The sequence below is a fragment of the Otolemur garnettii genome, unplaced genomic scaffold (genome assembly GCF_000181295.1).
Source record: "Otolemur garnettii isolate 467f Iridium unplaced genomic scaffold, OtoGar3 scaffold00034, whole genome shotgun sequence".
Classification (NCBI taxonomy): domain Eukaryota; kingdom Metazoa; phylum Chordata; class Mammalia; order Primates; family Galagidae; genus Otolemur; species Otolemur garnettii.
The window spans coordinates 12,858,307-12,871,833 of record NW_003852429.1 but is presented as its reverse complement, the minus strand read 5'-3'; positions in this window follow the sequence as shown (position 1 = coordinate 12,871,833).

Here is a 13,527-nt window from a genome sequence, read left to right as displayed (position 1 = left end):
AACCCGCCACCTTAGGTGTACGTGGCTGGCGCCTTAGCTGCTTGAGCTATAGGCGCCGAGCCGACAATTTTCTTTAAGAAAAGAAACACAAAAAGATCTAGAAGTAATAACCAAATTTACTGGGGCTACTCATTCTAAGCCTGCAGGAAAGAGCGAGACTGTATAAAAATGCTGAAAGCAAATACTAGGACACTAAAACAAAAAAATAACATATAAATCTTTAAATGACTTTTGTAAATGGGACCCAATATTAGCCAAAGTCTCCCGATGAACAGAAAATTTATATATAAAAAATATACTTAAGAAAAAAAGAGATTTTTAAATTTCTAACTTTAATATTTCATGTGTTAATTTAAAAACCAAATTAACCATTCATTAGTGGTTATATTGTTTAAGAAGTTAGATGGTTTTTCTTTGAACAAAACTCACCGTTCCTGGACTTATAAAAACAAGAACAAACCAGAAACCCACATATTTAACAAATAGATTAATAATTGAAGCCTTAAAAATAATAGAAAAACCTAAATCCCTTAGGAAAAGGAAAGACATATAAAACCTTTACATTAAAAACTAAAAATAAACCTGACAGTCGATATACAAACATTTGGTCACTTATTTTTGATAAGTTGTCAAAATAATTGAATAAGAAAGGGGTGTTTTCAAACAATAGAATGTGCAAAAATAAATTTCTGTCCTCCTTGCTTGTAAGTTTATCTGCGTTGGGCTGTAGGTACAAACATAAACTATAAGCTGTGAACCATCTAGAAGAAAGCATAGGAAGATATTTTTCTTATCTTAAGGCAGGCAAATTTCTTTTGGAGATTTCACAAAAAACAGTAACCATATAAAAACTGATAAACTATACCCAAACAAACACATTCTACTACTAATAAAATGCAATGATAAATTATAGGCAAACTATTAACTGGGGGAAAATATCTACAAACTATTCATTTTGAATATAAAGGAAATACATAAAAAGATCAGACAAAATGAAAATGGGGAAAAGACATAGTCAACTCAGAAAAGGAGACACAACACATATACACACATCCACCTGAGCAGTAAATATACAAAGAAATACACAATAAATACACATATACACACGTCCACCTGATCAATAAATACACAAAGAAATACACAATAAATACACATACACACACATCCACATGATCAGTAATTACACAAAGAAATAAGTTCTCACTGTCTTTATCCACTGGGAAATGTAAACTGAAACTAAATAAAATATAATTTTTCAAATGGTGATGTAACTAAAGTTAAAATGATTGAAAATAATCAAAGGTGGTGAGGACGCAGAGCATTTGGGAGTTATTATACTGCTCATGTGTTTTAAAAAACACACTTTGGGGAAGTGTTTGTAATTTCATATAAAGTTAAATATCCACCTTCTTTGTGACCCAGTGATTTCACTAGTAGGTGTTTACTCAAGAAAAATTAAAACATGTGTCCTAAAAAATATTCTGCATAAAAGTGGCCTGTTCATTTTAGCCCTAGACTGAAAACAACCCACTCTCTTTCCTCCATATATGAATGGAAAATCAAATGTCACATAATGTCACATATTTTTACAGTGACATAGCCACTAAACGACTGTGAGCATACTCCAAACTATGAATGTATCTCCTAAGCATTATGTTCAAAAAATCAAAATACAGTAATAGGTCTAAACCTGCATACATATATAATTTAAGTAAGTGTGTGCATGTGTGTATACATACATATATGTGTTATACACTCATACCCCTAATTCCATACCGGGTATAGGTATGACATTTTTATAATGTCCCAGAACAAGCAAAACCAATCTTGGATACAGAAATCAGAGCAGAGGGTGGGCTGGGGGAGACTGAAGGCGAAGGGCCCAGGGCAAGTTTCCTGGCTGATAGACATGTTCTCAATTTTGCTTGCAACAGTGGTTACACAGGGATACTCAACTGTCAAAACTCTTTGCACACTTATATTTTGTTAAATATGAACTCTACCTTAATACAAAATATATGAAATGTGAAAGAAGTTTTTGACGTGTAAGTCAGGCACCACAAATTTACATATTGCTCAGGACACATATCTGATTTTTTAAAAATTTAAGTATAGAAAAAGCAAAATAAAATAAAATAAAATCAAAATCCAAACACCAAATAGTCATACTGTGTTACTAGTGCCTTCATTTTGGGGGATTAATACACTTCTTGTAAATGATCTTTTTTCTCACCTTTAGGTATCGTCAATATAATTTTTATAGTGAAAGAAAACATTATATAGCATAGTTTTAAGAAGACAACCCATGAAAGAAAAATGTACAGTTCAGTTATTTCGGTTTTCAAGCTGCCCAGGAGAATATAAGAAATGAAACACTTTACAAATGATGAAGGATCATGCAATGTAAATATTTACACGTGTAGAAATGTGTCGCCTGCAAGCACTACCTTACCCCACCAAATTAACTACTCTGGGAAGTGGCCCAGTGATGAGGAACTAAATTTGCCGCATTAACTAACATAAGCAGTACTGATGTGAGTATAGCGGCATATTCAGCAGAGGGAAGTTCAAAACATCGCTTTCTCCACCTTGTTCCTGTGTAGACCAAATGCTTCCTACACGCCAGATTCCTCCCCTGCCCTCCTGGTTCGATCTCTATTAAAAGTGTTTGCTGCAATTTTCTGAACTTGCTCCCTGTTTTAAAAATTGAGGTATATCTGTCTTTGTGTACCTGTGTCTGGACACAGTATAGTCCTACTTCCCAGAAATAATTTCACTCCTCATGTCCCACAAAAACACCTGGGCAGCACCCTTATGACACATTTGTGCTACTTAGAGCAGCTGCCCTGGACTCAGTGCTGTCTCCAGAGGACAGACCACTGAAATGTCTTAGCAGAAGAAATAAAAGCAGCATTTCTAAAGAGCAAACAAGGCCGGAGAGCAAGTCCGTGTCTGCTGGAACCCAGCAGCTGAACCGTCATTTCCCTATGCCACATTTATTATTGATTTTCCCCAGTGATTTTAAAAAATAAAAATCAGTAACCCCTCATTTTTTCTTTTTAAATTGAGATCGCTTCCAACAAATTGTATAGCTTAAAACAATGTTGGTAGGGACCCAGGAGCAGCTGGGAGGAAGTTCAAATGTAGGTCAGCATGCAGCCTAACTGAGCTAAGATTTCCTCATCTTTGCCTAAATTAGAAGAGCATTAAAAATCAATGTACTGTGATGTGAAATGGCAGTTCTGAGTCTTGTACACAAACGATGTGCAGAAACGTGGACAGGGTGTTGCCTTCCAGATATGATGTATTCTGAAAGCCCCGACAAAGGCTTGCAAAAATGAAACTCGCAGAGTTCAGGCTCTCAGCCCCCTCCCTCAAGGCCTCCGATGAGCTAAGTGGATAGTAAAATGCCCTGGTACTGAACTCAGCATAGGCTGTAAAACTCACATGGTTTGTAAAGAGGAACTTTATATGATAACTCGGCTGATAAAGGCTGGAGGAGGGACAGAATGAGACAGAGAACTCGAGGGACAGCGAAGGGGAGTGATCAGTGGCGCTGATGTGTCAAGAGCCTGGCGGGAGTCGGTTCTGCTGCCTTATTTCGTCCATCTTGTCGTGTTTTCTCAGCTGTCTGCATTTCTATCTTTTATTCCGGTAAAGATAACCATTAAGAAATGAAATCATTCCATCTGACCCTAATTTGATATTAATTTTGCTATGTGTGTCTAAAAACAACTTAACTGAAAAAAGGCCTCTAAACAGATAACAGAGCATTTTCATGAGTGTTTTATAGTTTACATAACAGAAGGGTCTCGAATTAAAATAATACTTCAAAGCTGTAGGTTAAAGGTGAAGGAAAATGCTGTTCTCCTATGTTATTATTATTCTGAAGAACATCGCCTTTAACTCAAAGACTGTTTTATTCAAGGGAGAAAACAGCAACAACAACAACAAAAAAATAGGTACTGCACTATATGGAATTATCATTACTTAATAGAAAATAAGCTGGTTCTGTCAAAAGAGACCAGATTTCCCTGAGACTAAATTCTAAAAGGAACGTGTCACTATAATTCTTTATCCTGTTCACATTAAGTTAGTAAGACACAGTAGTTTACAAAGTAGTCAAAATTAGTTTACAGCAAAAAAATCAAAGAGATTCTTCATTACCTCCATCTTATATCCGTCCTCCGTATTCTCCATGATAAATACTGAATTAATGGAGGCCTTTATCTGCAAAATTTCACTGGTATGTTCTGGGAAGGCAGGTTTTGTTTTCCAATGGATGACAGAGAGAGAGAGAGAGAGAGGAGAGAACTTAGACTTTACTACTACAAAAAAGCCTGAGAGAATCCCTGGAAATTTCTTGTTCCCCATTCCTTTTTGTGTGTGTTAACCATTCTACATATATCCATGTTTAATCATATTTTTTGTTACAGGCATACAAGGATCTAGGTTCTGTGAATTATGCAAATGTCAAGTTCAAACATGCCCTATTGATCTGTAGTGTTTTTATTTTTTATTTTTTCACACTTTTTAAATCTACTAAGTGATTTTTGGTTATAATAGTGAAGTTGATTACTATGGACTACACATATTTAATAGATAATATTTATAAAAATCTGGGAGGAGGCTGTGCACAGTGGCTCATGCCTGTAATCCCAGCACTTGGGAGGCCAAGGCGGGTGGATTGCCTGAGCTCATGAGTTCCAGACCAGCCTGAGCAAGAGCCAGACCCAGCTGGGCATTGTGGCAGGCACCTATAGTCCCAGCTACTTGGGAGGCTGAGGCAGGAGAATCGATTAAGCCCAAGAATTTGAGATTACTGTAAGCTGTGACACTACAGCACTCTACTGAGGAAGACAAAGTGAGACTGTCTCAAAAAAAAAAAAATCTAAAAGGAAGTAAACAGCTTTAATTTAGAAGTTTTAGGAAATTTTAAGAATAGCATGCTTTACTTCTGACTTTAATAAATTTTATTCAAACAATAATCTTAAAATTTGAGTGCATACACAGGGATAACATAGCCTCCTTGGTTTACATCAGTTGATGCAGTGCACATCTGTTATATTATTAATTATTTTTCTACCCCTAAAACATTTATACTAGTTAATATAAAGATATAAATTATATTAAAGTACCTACCATGTCTACATTAATACTAAGATATTATGTATAATGCACGTAAATATTGTATAAATGATATATATTCACTTATTACATATATAAATGCACATACTAAGAGAGAACATACATGGTTATCTGTGCTGTGGCTTGTAGATTTGTTTAGACACATCTACTGCAGATAGCTTAAGTATAAAGGACAATGCATAACAGTCTGGTATGGAAAATGAAAGATTAAAACATTATGATTCTCTTTTGAAAGAACAAATTTGCAATTTTAGACCAAACATGCCAATTCCTTTTATTAAGCAGGGAACAAGTCGGTCAATAAAGACTGCAACATAAGAGGTGAGAAGCCAAGCTCATGTCATTGTCAATTGTAGAAAGTCAAGGTCAGGTAGGGTCTAATGCAGGCGTCCTCAAACTATGGCCCACAGGCCACATGCGGCCTGCCAAGGACATTTATCCAGCCCACCAGATGTTTTTGCTGCCACTGCCTGTCCTGCCTAGCAGCTGACTCGTCCCGGGGCCCACAGTCCAGCCCTCCAATGGTCTGAGGGACAGTGAACTGGCCCCATGTTTAAAAAGTTTGAGGACCCCTAACTCTAAAGCATTCTTAGCTTCCGACTCCCTGGCCCCCTCCAAGTAACTGCACCACAGCCAAACACATCTAGAGAGCTAGATCATTGAAGCTAGATCACTCTCTAGAGCTAGCTAGATTGAGCTAGATCACTCTCAATCATTGAAGGCCACTGTCAATGTCTTCAGTCAATAGAAATGGAACTTCTTTTTTTTTAGTGCTGAGGGTCCATTTGCTTTTTGAATTTTGTTTTTTTTTAGTTCTTTTTAAAATAGGACTAGGAAACATTCATGCAATCTCCTTCTCAACTTACCACTAAGTGAGAGAGAGACAGAAGGCAAGAAGTTTTATTTCTAATACTCAGCGTAGAAGGATGTAAAGCACAAAGTTTAATTCTCTAGAAAAAAAATCGCCCGTACCTGGGAATCACTTACAATATACCATCAATAGGTTGGAATACTTCTAATTAATCTTGTATTAAAATCTGGACAATAGTTACTTATTTATATAGCCAATTGCAACAATTAAATATTTGTGAAGGTGGCTGATAAAGAATGTTGAATAGGCAGAATCCATGGGCTTCACATGAATTATACTACTTATAAATCAATATTATCAATAATTAAAATATCACAACTAAATATTTTATTATGCTTCAAGCGATTTCAGTAAAGGGTCAGGCACTGTAGTGCTTTATGTCAATCGATTGTAATTATTTTTACCTTCATCATATCAAGTGCTATTCCTTACTTTCATAATTGAAATTTTCATCACAAAGACTGCCAGTAATTGCACAAGGAGTAACTCATTATATGATGGTTGTATTCCATTCCGTAAGCTATTTGGACGAGCAGATTAAAACCAAGTCTAAACAGGACGTAATTATCCCAACTATAATACATTAGTATTTTCTTGTGTTTGAGATATTTTTTCTCCTGCCTTGTTAAATGTATGAGAGAAACATTCAGTTGTTTTAAAGGCTTGTATTTGATCTCGTCTGAAAGTTCCTTATAACTATACAGGCCTTAGATAGCAACCAGTTTTAGTTGTAAAACCTTTCTCGAACTACCCATTCTGAAAGGGTTAGCTGAATAGCATTTGGAGTTTCTCCACAGTCCCAAGTGCTTCTCTAATTATGCATTTATTACCACTCTTTGAAGTGAGCCAAACTGGAGTAAAATGTACCTAGTAATTTAATTACACTGTTAGGAGTAACATTTGTATATAACATATGTATTTATATTTCTGCTGGGTTTCTGAGTAGTCTAGAGCCTAGTTACTGAGAGAGCCTAGTTACTGAGAGACTTAGCAATGGGGCCCTTACAGTTTTAGAACTAAGCAAGTCCCACTAGAAAGGAATTTGGTGAAAGGAATTAAGTATGCAGTGTTAACTCCAGGGGAATTTCAAATTGTAATAGCATTAGAATGAAAGTTCTCTTTTTGTTAACAGTTTAGATAGTACTTGGGCTAAGTTTTTCATTTGAGAGGGGTGTGCATGTATATGTGTGTGCATACAAAAAGATTTCTTATTCAACAGTATACATCAGGCAATATTTCTAAGGGTAAGCTTTTACTATGCTCACTGATAGAGTACTTCTAATGGGGATGGGCACATGCTGGACTGCTGTGAAGACAGGAAGGGCTGGATCATCTCTTGGGCACTTCTCCAGAATTTGAACTTGAAATGCTGATGGCAGTCTTGCCAAAGCCCTCCACTTAGACTCTAGAAGTAACATCTCATACTTGTGCAGACTCAGGAAATGTGAGGTTTCTGGGTTAAGAACTTAATCTAAAGAGGTGATTTGAGTGTCCTGTGGTTGACTTTAAAAGAAAAATAAGAGAATTGGAAAGCAAGGTGGGCAGGGGAGGGAGGTCAAGAACTGGTGATTTCTAGGAAAGAAAGAATTCTGCTGGAAGGGGATGGCACCATAGTTCCTTCCTCTTTGTGTCTGAGAAAAATTCTACATAGCATGTGAATGATCTTTCCTTTGTTCATAGACCTTTTTACTTTATGAAGTAGGATCTGGTCATCTCAAGCAGCTTCATGGAGCATCCCTGCAGGAATGAGCAGAGCAGAGGTCATCAGAGGTGTTCTCCCGCTGCAGGAAGGAGCAGAGCAGAGGTCATCAGAGGTGTTCTCCCTCTTTTTTTCTCACCTGGTGCCCACAGTGGGGACTCCTGGGATGTCCCACAAGAGAGGAAGAGACACTTGGGGGAGGCAGGATAGAGAATCAGGCACTCGGAGAAAACACTCTTGGAGCAGTTTAGGAGCTGACGGGAAACAACTCCACACTGACTGCCCCACATAAGGGGAGGCATTTCTTTAAAAGAAGAGAAGCATCAACGTCTGACCTATCGCTGTGAAACAGGGAACCAAGAGGAGCACTGCTGTTTGCTAAATGTAAATGTTCCTGTTTAATTGAAAACACTTTTTTTTTGGTTGTTGTTTTTTGCCTTGTGGCAGTAGTTTTTGCTGATAGTTCCACACCATCTCCAACCACGTATTTTAAATTTAAATTTCATGAAATGAGAAATGCTTTCATCATGCCCTTCATTAAACAGTAATTTAAAAAATTCCTCAGAGATGAATGAACTGGCTCACTCTCATGCTGGCATACATGGGCACATGGGGGCCCTCTGAGGGCCGGGGTTGACGGGGGGAGTAGGGGCCACAGCTGCCGGAAGGGCAGAGCTGCTCCACCTGCCGGAGCCTGCGTCTTCAGAAGGTGGGCTGGAGTGATGGCTTTCAATGCACAGGCTTCCCAGTGGAAACAAAGAAAATAATTTTTCCCATTAGATCATGGCTTGTCTTGGAAATAATCCAGCTTAGGAAATGCTTTAGTTTTTGCTAGCATCCTGAAGAGACCGGCATGAGAGAGTATACTGTGTGCATGAACAATTCAGGAATTTAAAAGGGCGATTCCAAATAACAGACTAGTTTTGAACTGTGAGGCATGTGAAATATTCTGAGACGAAATGTCTCAGATGTATAACTGGACTCTCCAACTAACATTATGGGGTGAGGTATCAACCAAGAATTAGGAAGTTACCTAGAGGAACGGCACTTTGGGGGGAGAATATTAAATCATACATTTTACTAAGGAAGGGGACGCTGTACCTCATTTTCACTGTCCTTCTGTTTATATTGATTTTTATCATAATTTAGAAACAGAACAAAACATTCCCAAGCACAAAAGCAGAATAAACCTTGTTTTCTTCTTACACCAGAGAGGTCCTAAGTAGCAGAGGATTTTGATTTAGATCCAGGCATTGAAATTAAATCACACATCCTAAGGAAAAATGATCTGCAATAATGAGAGCCACACTCCTGGGGTCTGAGAGTGTTACTGAATAATGAAGAAACTACAGTGGCAGCGTGTGGGGCCAGTGTGACTTAATGAAGAGCGCTTTTGAAAACAGACGTCTTCATCGCTGTCATCTATCGATTGCTGGCATATTAAAAAACAAATTACTAGAAGAGATGCATATCATAAATTAGAAAGGGATTACGTCTCCTCAATTAAAGTAGCTTCATTTTGTGTAGGCATCCAGGAGGCTGTTTGTTCGGGGCCTGTAGGTACGTTGGCAGCACGCAGCACTCAGACGGTTCCACCAGCAGGAGCTGGTTATGGTGACGGTCGCTCTGTGACACCAGTCACCAGGGAGTAACAAGGATATGATATTCTCATACTGGAATTCCTCTCCATACCCGAGATCCTTTGCTGACTTGCTGAATACCACCAAGTGCAGTAATGTCCAATGTCAACGTTTTTCTGTAATCATTCTAAGGAAACTTGAAAGCTCTGAGCTTTGGTCTTTTTCTTCTTTCTTCCTTTAAATCAACATCATTAGCCATGTAAAGATTGTCTGTTTAAAATGTTTATTAGTGATAGTTTAACCTGGTTACGAAGTTTTATAACTTTAAAAAAAATACTTTTTTGTCCTATTGACTGATAAAGATCATTGCAGTAAATTTTTTTTTTTATTGGCAGAATAAACACACAAGGATTGGAATCTAATGACTTCATAAAAAGAAAGAGCTTTATCCACCCATCTCATTTTTTGTGAGCGATTGTTATGTCACTAATGTTTTGTGAAAACACTGAGCCAGCTTAGTTGCTTTCATTACAGTCACAAAAGAAGGCATTTCTGCCAGTCAGCCTCATAAACCAGACGCATTTTTCCTTGAGAGTGGGAAGGAAGAGTATCAGGCCAAATGTTACCAAATCCCTTTTTGACCTATAGTATATAATTCTGCATTGATTTTACTTTGATATTTGACTTCTAAGGAATTTAAAGTATCTAACACATAAATCCAATGTTTAACAAGTAATTGTTGTGAAATGTGTGATAATGAATTAACTATTTTATTCGTATTTATACAAAGAGAGAGAAAGAAAGAAAGAAAGAAAGAAAGAAAGAAAGAAAGAAAGCTAATCAACTCTAAATAACATGGCTTCAGATTCTAAAAACTAAAACTTCCTAAAGTTTATTTCAGCTCTCAAAGTACACAGGAGTTTAGGAAGAACTTGGTGCAGAATACTGCAGCCACCCTGGTCCCATGTTCACATCTGGGAGAAAGCCTAGCTCTTTTTGGCCATCTTCTGAACAAAGGCTCTTTTTTCTTTCTGAGAATTCCCACTGTTACCCCCTTCCCCTGAAATCAGCATTAATCAAGGATTCTCCAGCCCAAATGTCAGACCTTGTATGAGCTGGATTCTTCCTGAATGCTTCTCCTGCTCCCTCCGACGCACCCTACAAACGGGAATGGACAGAGCATTACCTTGTCCTTCCAACTCAGGAAACGCAAACGGTCCCCAGCTGTAGCGCTCCCATACAGTTGTTGGGGGACTGATGGTGGTGGCCTCCCAGTTCAACCTTTCTCTCCATCCTGTCCTGTCCCCTTCAGCCTGGAGGTGATCTTGCTGAGAGTGCTCTAAACCAATGTCCTGAATGCAAATCCCTCCTAAAATCTGCTTCAGAACATCTAACCTTTCCTGAAATGGAGGACTCGCGTTCCCAAGTATTTTTATTCCTGACTGTTTTTTTCTCTAACATTTTAAATCGGGGTCTCTCGTAATTTCTGTAAGAATGTAGTCAATGAATGGTTTACGTTAGTAAAGTTTATATTTAGCTAAATTCATTTTAATTAAGTTCCGTAATTTCTTACACTATACAGGGCTATAGGAGCTACTAGAAAGATTTAGTAGAGTCTCTACCTTAGAAAAAGTCGACTTTACGTATGGGATTGCAATAGCCTCTGTATAAGAAATGCATACAAGTACCAAGAATAATGATGGAGTGGCCACTGTGTGTGAGGGAGGGCAGACACGGGGCACTGGGGAAGAGCAGTTCTTCACCTTAAGCAGCTCTAATTTACTGAACCGCAGTTACTAGTGAAGTCAGAGATTTAACAGGAATGAAATGAAGAGAAAAAATCATACTGTACAGGCTCTGGGATGGAAAAATGTGTGCACATGTGTGGAAAGTCTTTGCAACTAGGAAGTACCCTCTCAAGGTGATAGTACTCTATCAAGTACTCTATGCTGGTGTCATAACTCAATACAGTTTTTTAAAAATATTATTAAAATATTAAATGAAGTTCAGTGATGTTAGACAGTGACAGAGCTTGTCAGCCGCATTTTCACAGGTAAATTGGGCCTTGAGATTTTGCATAAGGAGGGAGAAGAGTCTTCCAAGGCAGCATTTACCGCCCATAATGGCTGTGTCTTCAAAGTATAGGAAAAAACCCACTAATGTTAAAATGTCCTAAATATTATTTTGGTGGACTACACCTGTGATTCTTAGGCGACACTAACAGACACATTTAAAGCCTGCTGGTTTATGCAGAGCAAATTAGAGATCAAAGAGAGCTACACAAGGTCAGCATTTATTTATTTCCCATTTGCTGATATAAATTTCTGTCTTCTGTTTTCATGTTATTGATGTATTTATATCAAACATGGAAGTAAAAATAATGAGGCATTGTTCTTTTCCAGATTCAAGTGCTTCAATGCTGGTGTCATAACTCAATACAGTTTTTTTATTACAATATTAAATTCATTCTTCAATAACAATTATTAGTGAAATGCTTATTACAGAAACGAAAGTATGCCCACATGTGTAATTATCTGTGTGTATGTGTATAATAATTTGTATGTGTGTGTGTGCACTAGTATGTGTATACATATTGACTAAGCTCTCTCTGGAGGGTATAAAGAAGTGAGGACAGTGTCTTGCAACCCTGTTCATGGGTCTCCTCTCTCCTGCCCTAAGTAATTTGTGAGCACAATTTAAAGATTACTGGGATAGGTCTACACAACAAATGCAAATGAAACAGTCTCACTCTGTAGCCCTGGATAGAGTGCTCTGGTGTCATAGCTCACAGCAACCTCAAACTCTTTGTTTCCAGTGATCCTCCTGCCTCAGCCTCCTAAGTAGCTGGGATTGCAGGTGCCTACTACAACACCCTGGCAATTTTTTCTAGTTTTAGTAGAGACAGGTTCTCACTTGTGCTTAGGCTGGTTTGGAAATCCTGAGCTCAAGTAATCCACTCACCTCTACCTCCCAGAGTGTTAGAATTCCAGGTGTGAGCTACCACACCCTACCTAATCATTCTTTCTATGCTTATCAAATTAATAGTATCTAATTATTAGAAGAAATAAGGAAAATGGGCTTGATGAAATTATCCTGACAGGTGAAAAGAAAAAGAAAAAAAAAATAAAGGCTCACATATTTTTTTTCAAGAAACAGAATTTGGTTTTGTTTCCAGATACCAGAAAGTGAAAATTTCAGTACAGCTTTTTGTTTGACATGCATTTCCAAAAATAAAATAAACAACTGGTCGTTTGAATGAAAAACAAAAAAGAGAACCTTCTTTCACTATCTTACAAAAGTCAAAGTATTTTCATTAGCAACAAATTTCAAAATTAGTTTATCCATTATGTGACACCAGGGCTATACAGCCTCTTTCTGTATTCCCTGCTCTTATTATCAAGAAATAGGCCTATAAGTTCACAAAAAATTTCCATTGAAAAATAAGACTCAAAAATACATAAACTGTAAAACTATTGTTAATAGCACCACAATTCTGTAAAACATCAAGTCCCATAAAAATACTCTCAGCATAGATAAAGTCTGTGAATAGGGGATGATGTGAAGATTACACAAACGGACATTTATTAATCATAATGGTAAAATGCCCATTAAAATTGAATTGCATTTGTATTAAGGAAAAGCGTTCAGAATATCATAAAAACGAATCACGGTGTTATCCTTGGCCCCATCTTGAGTTGTAACCTGAGACCCAGCTTCATTGTGGTTCTTCTCCATTCCCGTCATTGCTCCCCAGACTGCTCTGTGTCCCTAAGTCCTTCACTCTGGCCTGTCTGTGGCCCCTTTCATGACCGAAAGAGGTCGAGGATAACAATTAAAAAAAACATACTGAAGGGCTCCACGGACAAAAACACCCCATTTAACCAATCCTTCTCAATGTGAGGAACATGGAATGGCTGTGAGTAGAAGAAATGCAAACCATTTTGTAATTCCTTAAAAACTAAGCAAAAGTGTGGACAGAGCCTGTTCTCAAAGATAATAGTAACCGTCTTCAAGGGAGAGCAGGTATACGCCATTCACGGAAGGACGTTAAGTGATGGGGTCAAAGAGGAGAGGTGGCTGTGATGTCAGAGCAGAACTGACCTTGACAGCAGAGCCCAAATGTGACAAAAATCCTCTCAATGTCCGAGAAGGCCCTGAAGAGGAGCTGAAGAATTATAGTGTTTTGTTCTTGTTTTGTTTCTCCTCTATTTTCTTTTCTTTCTTTCTTT